Source organism: Lampetra planeri, chromosome 3 (assembly GCF_965212315.1).
Source record: "Lampetra planeri chromosome 3, kcLamPlan1.2.h2, whole genome shotgun sequence".
NCBI lineage: Eukaryota > Metazoa > Chordata > Hyperoartia > Petromyzontiformes > Petromyzontidae > Lampetra > Lampetra planeri.
This window is the reverse complement of record NC_136109.1, coordinates 7,758,854-7,772,820: the sequence shown is the minus strand read 5'-3', so window position 1 is coordinate 7,772,820 and position 13,967 is coordinate 7,758,854.

Here is a 13,967-nt window from a genome sequence, read left to right as displayed (position 1 = left end):
TTGAACTCGGGTCGCTGGGTTTATTGCTAAGCGTGCCAAGCGCTACACTGCCACTCCCCATGTATATGTAAACACACCCATAGACATACAGATACATGGACAGACAGATAAAAACACGGACTCAGAGACATGCGGAAAACCCTTGAATATCGTTGGGTTTATCATTCGCGGTTTCGACGTACCGCGTGTAACGTCTTTGTATATCAATTTAGCTATCGCGGGAGTTAGTTTTTGCCTTATACTGTACGAGGCAGTAGTGTATCATTGGCTGATACCATGGTGTGGGGCGGGCGAGGGACACCAGACAGTCAGTGGCACCTTAACCTTTAAAGTGAAACTATCTCACAGACATAGACAAAGACCCCCATGTAGCCTTAGGGGCCGTCCATAAATGACGTCACGCGATTTTGAACGATTTTTGACCCCCTCCCCCCTTGTCGCACGGCGTCACAAAAAGTCAGACCCCCGTCAAAGATGACGTCACAAAGCTCTGCCCCCCCCCCCCCCAAAAAAATAAAACATGTTTCAAATCGCTTTAAACTATTGTCATTGTAAAGTGCGTATTTAATGTGCCGCTGCACTCTGATGTTGTAGGAGAAAACATTTATTTAAAAAATATATTTAATTAAGTAGAACGTGTTGTCTATATTTATTTAAAGTTGTGCATTTTGTTGTGACGTCACATTTCTCAACCCCCCCCCTCGTCACACATCGTCACAAATGTCTGACCCCCCCCCAGGTGCGTGACGTCATTTATGGACGGCCCCCTTAACAGACTGTTAGAGCAAGTGGTATTTGCGAGCATCTATTAAAGCCAGCGTGCCACACGAGGAGTTGGATGGTCATCACCACGCCCGCCCTCCTTTGTCCCATTGATATAACTGCTGAGCCCAAGCTATTAATTATTTGATACCTGCATTGGCTTTCTACTGTTCGCCATCTTAATAAATGTTTTATTCTAGATTTGATTCTAGATTTGAAGCTTTCGTGACTGCAAGGATTCATACTCTTGGGTTTTTTCGGTAAAATCACGTAGATAAAAAAAAAGAAAAAATATATAAATAATTATATAAATAAATCACGACGTTTCGGAGGCAACACAAGTCTCCGTCATCAGGTGGGACCGTCACAGCTAGATTTACTATATCACTTGGTACGTCGTGATTTATTTCTATTATTATTTGTATTATATTTTTTTTTATTTACGTGACTTAACCGAAAAAATGTTTTATTGCCAGAACAGGTAAAGTTTATTTTTTACATCATTTTCATACTGGCACAAAAGTCCCAGAGATACGCCTTTGTCTCTCTCTCTCTCTTGGGGACATTTACAGTATACATCGCACCAGGTACTCATTTAAGGTTGAATCGACCTAGGGGAGGCCCATCGCCGGTTCAGATAATCGTCACTGGTGTTTGTCGCTAGCGGGAATTGTACTAGGGTGGCCGGATTTGTAGTGTAGTACGCAATCGTAGTACTATGGGTTCCCACTCAATGACAAACACAATCACCCAGTTTGGATCGTCAACATTCGTAAGTACAGTATTCAGTATTTATACTACTATTTATTGTCTTTTTGGTTCTTTCGGTAAAGTCACGTAGAAGGGAAATGATAAAATAATAAAAATAAAACATAATAAAATAATTCTCACGACGTTTCGGCCACAACGCAAGCAGCCGTCCTCAGGTGTAAAACAGGTCTGTCAGAAAGACAGCGTCTGAATTCAGACACTGTCTGTTCTTCACCTGAGGACGGCTGCTTGCGTTGTGGCCGAAACGTAGTGAGAATTATTTTATTATGTTTTTTTCTGGTATTTATTTAATTTAATTATTTCCCTTCTACGTGACTTTACCGAAAGAACCAAGAAGATGAATCCCTGCAGTCACGAAAGCTTTAAATCGATTCTAGATTTGAAGCTTTCGTGACTGCAAGGATTCATATTCTTAGGTTTTTTCGGTAAAGTCACGTAGGTAAAACATTAAAATTAATGAAAGTAAAATAAAATAAAAATCACGACGTTTCGGAGGCAACACAAGTCTCCGTCATCAGGTGGGACCGTCACAGCCAGATTTGCTGCATCAAGTGAGGCTGTGACGGTCCCACCTGATGACGGAGACTTGTGTTGCCTCCGAAACGTCGTGATTTTTATTTTATTTTACTTTCATTAATTTTAATGTTTTACCTACGTGACTTTTCCGAAAAAACCTTTAAATGGATATTTTTTGTCTATGAATGTTTTGGGTATAGGGGCTTTACATGTTTTTTGTTTCAAATTCGTTTTTTAACTTGGCTTATTGTACAGTACTTGTTTTTTAATTGCGATATGTCTATTTTGGTTGCCGTGTACCTATCACCATTATTTAGGTAAGGCTGAGGTCTTTAATATCGCGGTTTTGGCTGTTCTGGTTTTGGCTTTCGTGGCACTTTTCAAGACCATAACCCCCGCAATATTCAAGGGTCTCTGTATTTCATCACTGTCACCACCAACACTACCACCATCACAAATGTTATCACTATCACAACCTCCACAAACAGTGAAACCATCACCTTTGCCACCAACAACACACTCATATTCTTAGTTTTTTTCGGTAAAGTCAAGTAGGTAGAAAATAAAATAAATTAAATCACGACGTTTCGGGCGCAACACAAGTGCCCGTCATCAGGTGGAACCATCACAGCAAAATTGCAGACGGAAGCTTGTGTTGCCTCCGAAAACGTCGTGATTTAATTTATTTTCTTTTTTACCTACGTGACTTTACCGAAGTCACGAAAACTTCAAATCTAGAACACACTCATAATTAACTTTACATTACCATCACTTACAACACTCAACACTATCATCGAGCAGCTTCCACACCACCATCACCATTACACTCAATAGGATCAAGACAAACAGAATTGCACCATCTTCAACATCATCATCATCACTTACCTTGGATAAATCCCTCGTCGAGAAACTCCCACACACACGATGGGACAACGCTCTAAACGCTCACGACTATCATCAGCAGTATCGCCGCTGCCGTTAACCTGTCCATCATAATTTCCTGTACAATCATCTATGTTACAACCATCACTATAATCACCATCACCATCCCCAACAGCATCTAACAACACTACAAGTTCCATTGCCATCACTAACACAATTCACCAATATCACTATCACCACCTCCACAAATAATTAAACCATCACCTCTACCACCAACACCACACTCAGAATTACCATATTCAGATTACCACCACTTACAACACACAGCACGAGCATAGAGCAGCTGCAACACCACCATCACCACTACAATCAACAAGATCAAGACAATCTTGATTGAAAGCTATCGCGAATGCAGGGATTCATATTCTTGGTTCTTTCGGTAAAGTCACGTAGAAGGGAAACAATAAAATAATAAAAATATAAAACAATACAATTCTCACGACGTTTCGACTGCAACACAAGCAATCGTCATCAGGTGTGAAAAACGCAGCAAGAAAATTTTACTTTACCGAAAGAACCAAGAATAGGATCAAGACAAACAGCATCGTACTATCTTCAACATCATCATCATCACTTACCTTGCAGTGTGTCTATTAAACCACAAACGATGGGACAACGCTCTAAACGCTCGCAAGTGGCAGTCAGTAACTAGGGGGCGCTGTAACGCGAGCCGCGTGCTCTCTCCACGAAGTTAAGCGAAGAATGGCGCGCCAGGCTAGTGACGTCACTAGCGACGTCACGGCATCCGGTTTTTTTTCTCAGCGTGGAGAGTCACGTGGGCTTCCGGTAATAACCCTCGGCTTGTTACGTCACAATGCCTCGTACACATTCCCTTAGGGGCTCGTGGGTCTCGTGCGGTTTAAGTAAATCTTAATCTACCCATTAGATAATTACATAACAGTACAATTAATGTACACGTGTGATGTAGTGCGTCTATTATACGTGCTTGCATGTGTATATAATATAAATGCGAGTACATATTATGATGATGCTTGTATATATTACACGTATCAAAATAAACACAAGGATGCATACATGTGTTAAGTTATATTAATATGCCTATCCATTCAACCCCCCCCCACGCCACAATCATATGGATACTGTAATTACATTGTAGTATGTTCACCTGAAATAGCGCGGGCCGCGTGCTCTCTCCACCAAGTTCAGCGAAGAATGACGCTCAAGGCTAATGACGTCAGTGGTGACGTCACGGCATCCGTTTTCTCAGCGTGGAGGGTCACGTGGGCTCCTGGTAATAATCCTCGGCTTCTTGATACGTCACTAAATGCCTCGAGTACATTCCCATAGGAACCCGTGGGTCCCCTTGGTTTAAGTTCATCTTAATCCACCCGTTAGATAATTAGATAACAGTACAATGGATATGCACGTGTGTGATATCTATATGATGTGTGTCTATTATGCGTGCTTGCATGTGTATATAATACAAATGCGGTACATATTATGATGATGCGTGTGTGTATTACACGTATTAAAATAAACACAATCTTGAATACGTGTTAAATTATTTTAATATGCCTATACATCACCCCCCCCACCACCATCGTATGTATACTGTAATTACATTATAGTACGTGCACCTGCAATTGTTTTTGAGTGTATTAAGTATGATTAATCTGTATTACATGTAATATATTGTATGCATAGAAAGTCACTACCTCTACTAACACGACCACTATTATCATTATAGTTCCACTAAAATCATCACTATCACTACAATCACCGTCGCCACCATCACCACTACAATCAACACGATCAAGACAAACAGCATTGTACCATCTTCAACTTCATCATCACTTACCTTGTGAGTCCCATGGATTGAGATCAAACATAACAGTATGTGAAAACAGCATCGTTTAATGTGCATCTATATTATGTACATGATGTAGTGTGTATGTATTATGTACTTCCACGTGCACATAACACATATGCGGGCACGTGTTATATATGATAGGAATACACATTTTGGAACAAACGTGTTTCATTCCCTTAACATCGTTAACCTTCCTTCAAAAAATATCCTGAAGCAGATGATTAGAAATCCTCAGCCATGTATCGATAGTTCAAATGTAATGTGCAATTACTCTTAGGTTTATTCGGTAAAGTCACGTAGGTAAAGAATAATAATAAAATGAAAATAAATGAAAATAACTCAATTATTTATTTTCAAATATTTATTTTCATTTATTATTATTTTATTATTATTGTTTACCTACGTGACTTTACCGAAAAAACCTAAGAGTATGAATCCTTGCAGTCACGAAAGCTTCGAATCTAGAATTAATGTGCAATTCAATTGGGTTGTCCTAGTGTGGTCTGGGACTGTGTTGTTGTTGTTATTTTCCTGTCTTGCCAAAGCTTGCATTTGGTGTTGATTAATCGTTCGGAATGTATGTACTTATGCCTGGTGTTCAGGGAGGGCGCCCAGCTGTCGGTTGCTGGTGGTGGAGTCGGTCTGAGCGTAGACACACGTGGCCAATTACACACATCAACACCATACATGGATCTCTTCATACAAATCCACACAAAAATACAACGTTACAAAATACACATACATACACTTGGGTCCATTATGCACACATCCACGTATCCAGTACAGGAGAAACGTAAACGAATATACACGCGTGCACACACATTGAGGCTCATGACACACAGACCCATTGTACACGCACACAAATATAAACACACAGGCCAATGACAAACAACACGCACCCATGTTGTAATGGACATACATCGACACATTCATAATCAGAACATTTTTCTTACTGGATGAATCCGATGAGCTATGAAGCTCTTTTTCACAAATGTCCAGTAGAATGTTAGACACGCATGTATGTGCAGTCACAAGGCTAAACCGAACTGGGTTGGCCCAGGCTAAGTTCTGATAGCAAGCATCACTACGGGGAGGGTCAGGAATTTAACTTGGTTTGCCAAAATTACAGACAGTCCAACAACAACCGCTGCACCTTCACTGCTCCCCATAGCAATGCACGAACATACACACACACACGATGACACTACTCTGAATTAAACAGTTAAAATAGAATCATATTTAAACTGACATGACCATCTTAAGACACTTCGACTCCAATCCTGAAATGCAAGCCCTCAAAAAGGTGCTGGCGCTGTGTCTTTCAATCAGCCCCCTCACAAGTGAAAGTCCCACACCACAGCAGGTCTTGAATGTCAGCGGGTTCTGGTCGAAGGATTTAAACGGGGTCACCTGTTTCCGTCCCCCCCCCCCATTCCGCTGCCCCATTTTTGTACCCCAAAAATTGGGCTCTTCGCGCAGTTGCGCTGCCTGTTCATTCAAGTTCAAGTTCATTTATTAGGTATAGCCCTGTGAGCCATTCGGCTCTTGAATCAGGTGCAACCGCAACAAACAATAAACAAAAACATGAACAAAAAACATCTTAAAGTGAATATGTAACTGAGTGCAAACAGAAAATCCAAGAAAAGACAGCAAAATATTGCAGAAAAAAACACCGTACACCAACGCTGTGTGCAAAAATTCCAGTGGGATGCAAGTCAAACAACCAACAACAACCACAAGACAACTTAGATTAAGGCCATTAGTCTAACTCTGTACTACAACAAACAAACATGGCTAAACCAATACACTTTTCGAAATCACCCAAATAAAGCCATGAAACCAATGCTACCGCCACTGACATTCGTAGTGCTGGTGTAGCACTCTGACACAGGCATACAGCATCGGCGCCCCACGAGAACCACCACCAATCGAGACCAATAATTTATTTTCTTAATAAATGTTCCCTCTTAATCGAGATGAACGAACGGCACTTGACGGGGACCACCTTAAGCAGCTTGAGAGCAGATCCAAAACCAAGTGTCCCTCAAAAACAAGCAGGTGGGCGAGGCCTTACTCCCGTCTGCCTACCCGCCATCCTCCAAATTGGAAGCCTCGTATCGGACGGGACATAGTGAGGATGTGGTAGAGTACAGAGGGTCTCCCTGTCTCTCACCTATCACTGTCCCCCCCCCCCGGCCCACAGGTAGCTTTAACAGATGGAGCGGCCATTCAAGCGAAACATACTCGGTGGCCAATAGTGGCCGACTCAGGTACCCTGTAAAACCACTCAGGAATAACGTACAGTAAAACCTTTGATTGCGAGCATAATTCGTTCCGGAATACGTGCTTGTAATCCAAAGCACTCGTATATCAAAGCGCTCGTATATCAGTTGTGATCACGTGACGCTCGGCAGACAAAGCATATACGTACTACTCGTATTGCAAGACCTCGCTCGTTTATCAAATTAATATTTATTTTAAATATTTGCTCGTCTTTCAAAACACTCGCAGACCAAGTTACTCGCAATCCAAGGTTTTACTGTATTCCCATATTTAAATTATATTTACTTGGTTTCCCTTCATTTCCCACCTGAAGACGAGGGCTTGCGTTTGCCCCCGAAACGTCGTGATTTATTTTATTTTTCTACTTACGTGAATTTATAGAAAGAACCGAAGAGTATTATTTCGCATTGCACGTAGCCAACCATGCCAATCGTAAGCGTGGAGGAAAGACAACAAACTAAACACAAATATATGTTCTAAAACGAGTTTGCATACTAGAATTGAATGTGCATAGCTTCAGTGGCATCCTAATATCGGAAGGAAGAGTATTCCAGACGGCCGCAGAAGCGCATCTGAAAGTGCGCGATGCAGTAACCATCTTTGTTTGATGGCTAGCCAAAAGTCGCTGCGAGAATGACCGGAGTTTTTGTGATGGTTTATGCTCCTTGACGAGATCAGCCAGGTTTTGTGGTTCATTTGTGGTAAGCACTTCGTGTATAATGAATACTACGCACGCAGTCCTCGACTTGTGAACACCCGACTCACGAACATCCGCACTTACGAACCGGCTTCGATGAGATATTTTCAACATTTTACTTAAAGCGCGAACTCCCATTTGCAAACTGAACCACTGAGCTGTTTTGTTAAGCGGAGCGATCCCCCGCAAGATGTAATTAATCAGCTTCGCGCTGGGTGTGTTTGTGTGTGTGTACACGTGGACGTGTGTGTGAAAGTAAGTATGTGTGTAAGTGAGTGTGCCCCTGTGTTTGTGTTCGTGGGGAGCGGTAATGCAATGGATAGCACGCTGCACGACCCGCGTTCGATTCTCGCTCACGGCCAACACCAGTGACGATTATCTGGACCGGTCCTGGGCCTCCCCTAGGTCGACTCAGCCTCAAATGAGCACCTGGTGCGATATGTGAATATCGCCACTAGGGAGACAAAGGCGGCCGGGCGAGGCGTTGGTCACCCACCTCCTCGCGTACCGTGCCAGCCTTCATAGGTGCTCGCTAACAGCACTTGCCCCAACGGTCTGTTTAGGCTATACGGGGGGTCTTTGTCTTTGTGTGTGCGCGTGTGCCCCCGTGTGTATGTGCAATTATGGGGACTGATTGCGCTTTTTCCGACAAGCAAGACAACATCGAGACTCAAGATGAAATGAAAATAAAAGGGATTTTTTCCCTATTCTGTTACTTGACTTGATGTTTTATTTGCTGTGCAATATTTATGATGCAAATGTACAATATGTATTTGTATTTCTGAGTTTAACAATACTTCCCTTTATTGTTCAACGGTAACGCATTTTATAACACTGACCGTATTTAAATATAGTACATTACTGTGTTCCGACTTATGAATGGAACCCATTCGTAAGTCAAGGACTTGTCAGTAAATCATTATCAATACCCTTACAATATGTAGTACTGTATTCTTGTATAAAACTATCTCACAATGACCTCTTGTTCCAATGATGTCATGAAACTTTTTAATAACCATTTAAAGATGACGAACTGTATTTTAATACATTTAACACGTAGGCTTTCGCAACCAATATTTCTAATACACGTAAATGTGTCGTTAACCCACCACCACCCGGCACAGCCAATTATTAAGGTTTGTCACGTAAACAAAACGTGACAATTTGTTACGACTTCACACACCGAGAGGCACACCCACGGACAGAGAGAGACACACAGACACACACAGCGAGAGACACATATATAGAGACACACAGACAGAGAGAGACACACAGCGAGAGACACACATATAGAGAGACACACACAGACAGAGAGAGAGACACACACAGAGAGACACACAGAGAGCGAGAAACACACACAGAGAGACACAGAGAGAGAGAAACACACACACAGAGACACAGAGAGAGAGAGACACAGAGAGAGAGACACACACAGACACACATAGAGGGATACACCCATACACAGAGAGACATACACACAAAGTGACACACAGAGAGAGACACACACATACACACAAATAGACACAAGACAGAGAGACATATATGGAGACAACCACAGAGAGACACACAAACCGAGAGACACACACACAAAGACACACACAGAGAGAGAGACACACACACAACAACATCACACCTGTTTTATTGCTGAAAGGATGAAGCCTATTATTATTTTTTCATCATTTTGATACTGCCAAAAATATATAATAGAGTTATGAAGTTATTTTTCACAGAGGTCCAGTATACAGAGAAACTGGACCCCACCATACAAACCCCATTATAACAGGGCGCTTTGGTGGCGAAATATTCACTGCCTCATCTGGTATGCAGGATCACGTGGGTTAGATCCCGACCCTGATGCCTGCATGCTTTCTCCGTAGCTGCGTGGATTTTTCTCATAGTCCTCCGGGGTTTCCCTCCACATTTAGAAACAACATGCGTTCTATTTGGCTGCTATACAATTCCACATGATTAGCCACAAATGAGCTATGAAAAAGAGCTATATAATAATAGGGGTTTTCCCCTTTTTTCTGGCAACAACTGAAACCTTTTTTTACAAGGATTCATGACTGCATTAACCACAATACTTGCAGTCAAATGCAAACAAAAAAACACACTATGATAATATATGCATTGTCCTTGAAACTGATTGGGCCCCACCAAGGGATGGTTTTCTTTTGAGCCTCGACCCAATTGGTGCTCGACCAAAGCTCAAAGACAATGCACTATGAAAGTAATGAGGACTCGGGGTGATTGGTCCGCACCAGAGACAGCTTTCTTTAGAGCCCAATCCAAACAGTGTTAGACCAGAGGACGCCAAAAGACACAAAGACAAGGCACTATAACGACATGTGGTTAATGCAGACACGATTCCCTGTAAATGGTTTCTGTTTGGTGTTTTAACATCTTAACACACTTTTTTATTGCCAGAAACGGTAAACCTATTCTCTTTGGTTCTTTCGGTAAAGTCACGTAGGTATAGAAGAAAATAAATCACGACGTTTCGATCGCAACACAAGCGGTCGTCCTCAGGCGGAAAAAAAATATAATCCAGCAGTGAAACTGCTGAAAACGTCGTGATTTATTTTATTTTATACCTACGTGACTTTACCGAAAGAACCAAAGAGTATGGATTCCTGCAGTCACGAAAGCTTCAAATGAAGGTAAATCTATTCTTAGAATAAATAAATACAGATAGTCCCCGAGTTACGAGGTCCGACTTACGATATTTCGATCTTACGATAGTGATACGACAAAATTGTAAACGCAGCAGCATGCAGTAGAATATGATACGTTACGATACGTTCAATGCATGTATGATACGTAGCTTTAGCGATTTCATTTTAGGGTTACCACGATACGATGCGTTCAATGCATGTTAAAAGTTTTATAGCAGATAGGATTGTTTCCTGAAAAAACTTTCTATTAAATTGCAGTTCATAAAAATCATATAGGTAGGCTAAGAATTTACCTTGTTTTTTTTTTACTTTACATTTTACTGTGCAATACAGTATTGTAATTAATAAATACATACGGTATATAGTTTATACAGTACGGTACTGTAAATTGCTCTAATTTTGCTCAATTATCACCATTCTTTAAGACTCCTGGGTAGGCTAGGCCATCTTCGATGGGGGTTGTCGTAACGCATCTCCTTCATAAGTAGATGACTACCTGTAGTTTAATTTATCAGTCCTGTGACCTAAAATGTGACATTGCCCTAGATTTGAAGCTTTCGTGACTGTGTAGTAGGTTCAAATTAGGTGCACACACACGCAGCTTGGAGGCAACACTATTTATTAAACGGTAAGTAATATAACACTGTACATAAGGTGGTGACCACCTTCCTCAACTCACTAACACTCTGGAACACGACACAGACTGGACCAGGCAGGCAACGGCCTGCCTGGCCCAGGACGACGACTCGGGACTTGACGACCGATGATGTCTTCACTTTGGAGTACAGTACAACAGCCGCCTCGCTCTGCCTTCACACCACGCTTATATTTGGTTTCGCGTGGCTGGCTCCGCCCCGGCGTGGCTGGCTCTCTTCAGGCCACGCCTCCCTTCCCAGGACACGCCTCACTTCCCCCACCTCTGGGAGGGTCCGGATCCCTCCACCACGCGACCCCCCAGGCACCCCCTTGGGGCCCCCAGCCTTCGTACGGGCCGACACAGTAGTGACCTTTCTCTGTCACTACATCACCCCCTCCTGTATAAACACACAGCCGTCCCCGGCTGTAACACAACTGTGAAACATCGAAAATGTGTGCCTCCGAACCAACAACATCAATAAATGACCGGCGACCGATAAGAAATACAATCACGTAATATATACAGAATCGACGAGGGTAAAAGGGAACCGCATAGAAAACGGGGAATTAACAACAATTATACATGAAAACTGGCTAACCCACTTACGCTCCAGCACAGCCCCCCCACCCGTTAGAATCACGCATGCAATGACAGTCACCCGTTAGCACCCCCCCGCCTTTCCGACGTGGCGTCACAACTAGTAGCACGCGTCGGCCATATCGGGGGGGGAATTTCCATGTAACCACCCCACCGCCTTTCCGACGCGGTGTCACAACCAGTAGCACGCGTCGGCCATATCGAGAGGGGAATTTCCATGTTACCACCCCACCGCCTTTCCGACGCGGCGTCACAACCAGTAGCACGCGTCGGCCATATCGGGGGGGGAATTTCCATGTTACCACCCCACCGCCTTTCCAACGCGGCGTCACAACCAGTAGCACGCGTCGGCCATATCGGGGGGGGAATTTCCATGTTACCACCCCACCGCCTTTCCGACGCGGCGTCACAACCAGCAGCACGCGTCGGCCATATCGGTGGGATTTTAACCCAGTCTCTCTCCAAGACTCGCATCGCAGCATATAGCTGTACCGACCAAGCCGAGACGACCCATCGTTCACTCACTGCACAACATGCACCCTAACAACTGAGGGATACAGTCTCAACGTAACAGGACAACTCCACCTGAACCTTACGAATCTCCAGCCCACTGTTTCAACGCACCTCGGAGTGTCTCACTCTCCGGGCCGTCAGGTCAAGCCATCAGACACAGCATGACGGGACCACACTCTCTGAGCCATGTGAGCGCACAGCCCACTAGGCTAGACAAGCCACGGAGTGTCTCGATCTCCGGGCTGTCAGGTCAAGCTGTCAGACAGCATGACGGGACCACACTCTCTGAGCCATGTGAGCGCACAGCCCACTAGGCTAGACAAGCCACGGAGTGTCTCGATCTCCGGGCTGTCAGGTCAAGCCGTCAGCCATTGCATGACGGGACCACACTCTCCGAGCCCTGTGAGCGCACAGCCCACTAGGCTAGACATGCCACGGAGTGTTTCAATCTCCGGGCTGTCAGGTCAAGCCGTCAGCCATTGCATGACGGGACCACACTCTCTGAGCCATGTGAGCGCACAGCCCACTAGGCTAGACAAGCCACGGAGTGTCTCGATCTCCGGGCTGTCAGGTCAAGCTGTCAGACAGCATGACGGGACCACACTCTCTGAGCCATGTGAGCGCACAGCCCACTAGGCTAGACAAGCCACGGAGTGTCTCGATCTCCGGGCTGTCATGTCAAGCCGTCAGCCATTGCATGACGGGACCACACTCTCCGAGCCCTGTGAGCGCACAGCCCACTAGGCTAGACATGCCACGGAGTGTTTCAATCTCCGGGCTGTCAGGTCAAGCCGTCAGCCATTGCATGACGGGACCACAACGTTCATGTTAGACACGCAACACTCACTGGGCCATCCTGGTCAGGACCTGCGCCCCAAGATAGGTGACAGCCAGCAGCACAATTCCAAATCCCTGGCCGCATGTCACCATCACAATTTAACACCATCACAACACATACAATTTGAATTATGATCCCCCACAGAACTGATCCAATGCCGAACAGGTACGCACAATTTGTGACGATCCCGAATATTCAATGGGTCACAACAATACACCTCACATCCCGTATCCGTACACATCATCTCCGAGACTCGCATTGCAGCATGCAGCTGTACCAACCGAGTGAAGAGCAACGCAATTTGACGGCAATTAACGGAAACGGACCCCCGATCCATGTAGAACACAAGGAGCATTCTCGCACAAAAGACATCATCTGTGCAACAACGGACAGGAACCAACCAGTGAGTTTGAAACGAATCGAACCTGTCATTTCAAAATCTCCTTCAACATTAACCATGGGACTCAGGGCATTCGAATTTTGAGAGCAAAAAAACTATACACAAACCCCAAGAATCGCCAAATTGATTAATACAGTATATGCAGTATATGAAATTCGTACAGTTAATCATTTGGCGCAATGCTCCATCCAGTCCCCACATGGCAACACACACAATCAATACTCCAGACAATCCGTACATAGTAAATAATCACAAGCAAGTACCCAACATTCCATACACTGTTAACAATTCCAAGCAAAGCTCCATACGGTCTGTACCTTGGCAACAATGACGATCAAAGTTTCTTACAGTTACACGTGGCAATCACGAGCGAAACTCCATACAGTATACACGATAACAACGGCGATTTCGCAACAAAACGATGTAACAACACGAGTCATTAACACGGCAACATACAGGATATCAACGGAGCTCGGGACACCAACACGAATTAATCATTAACTAC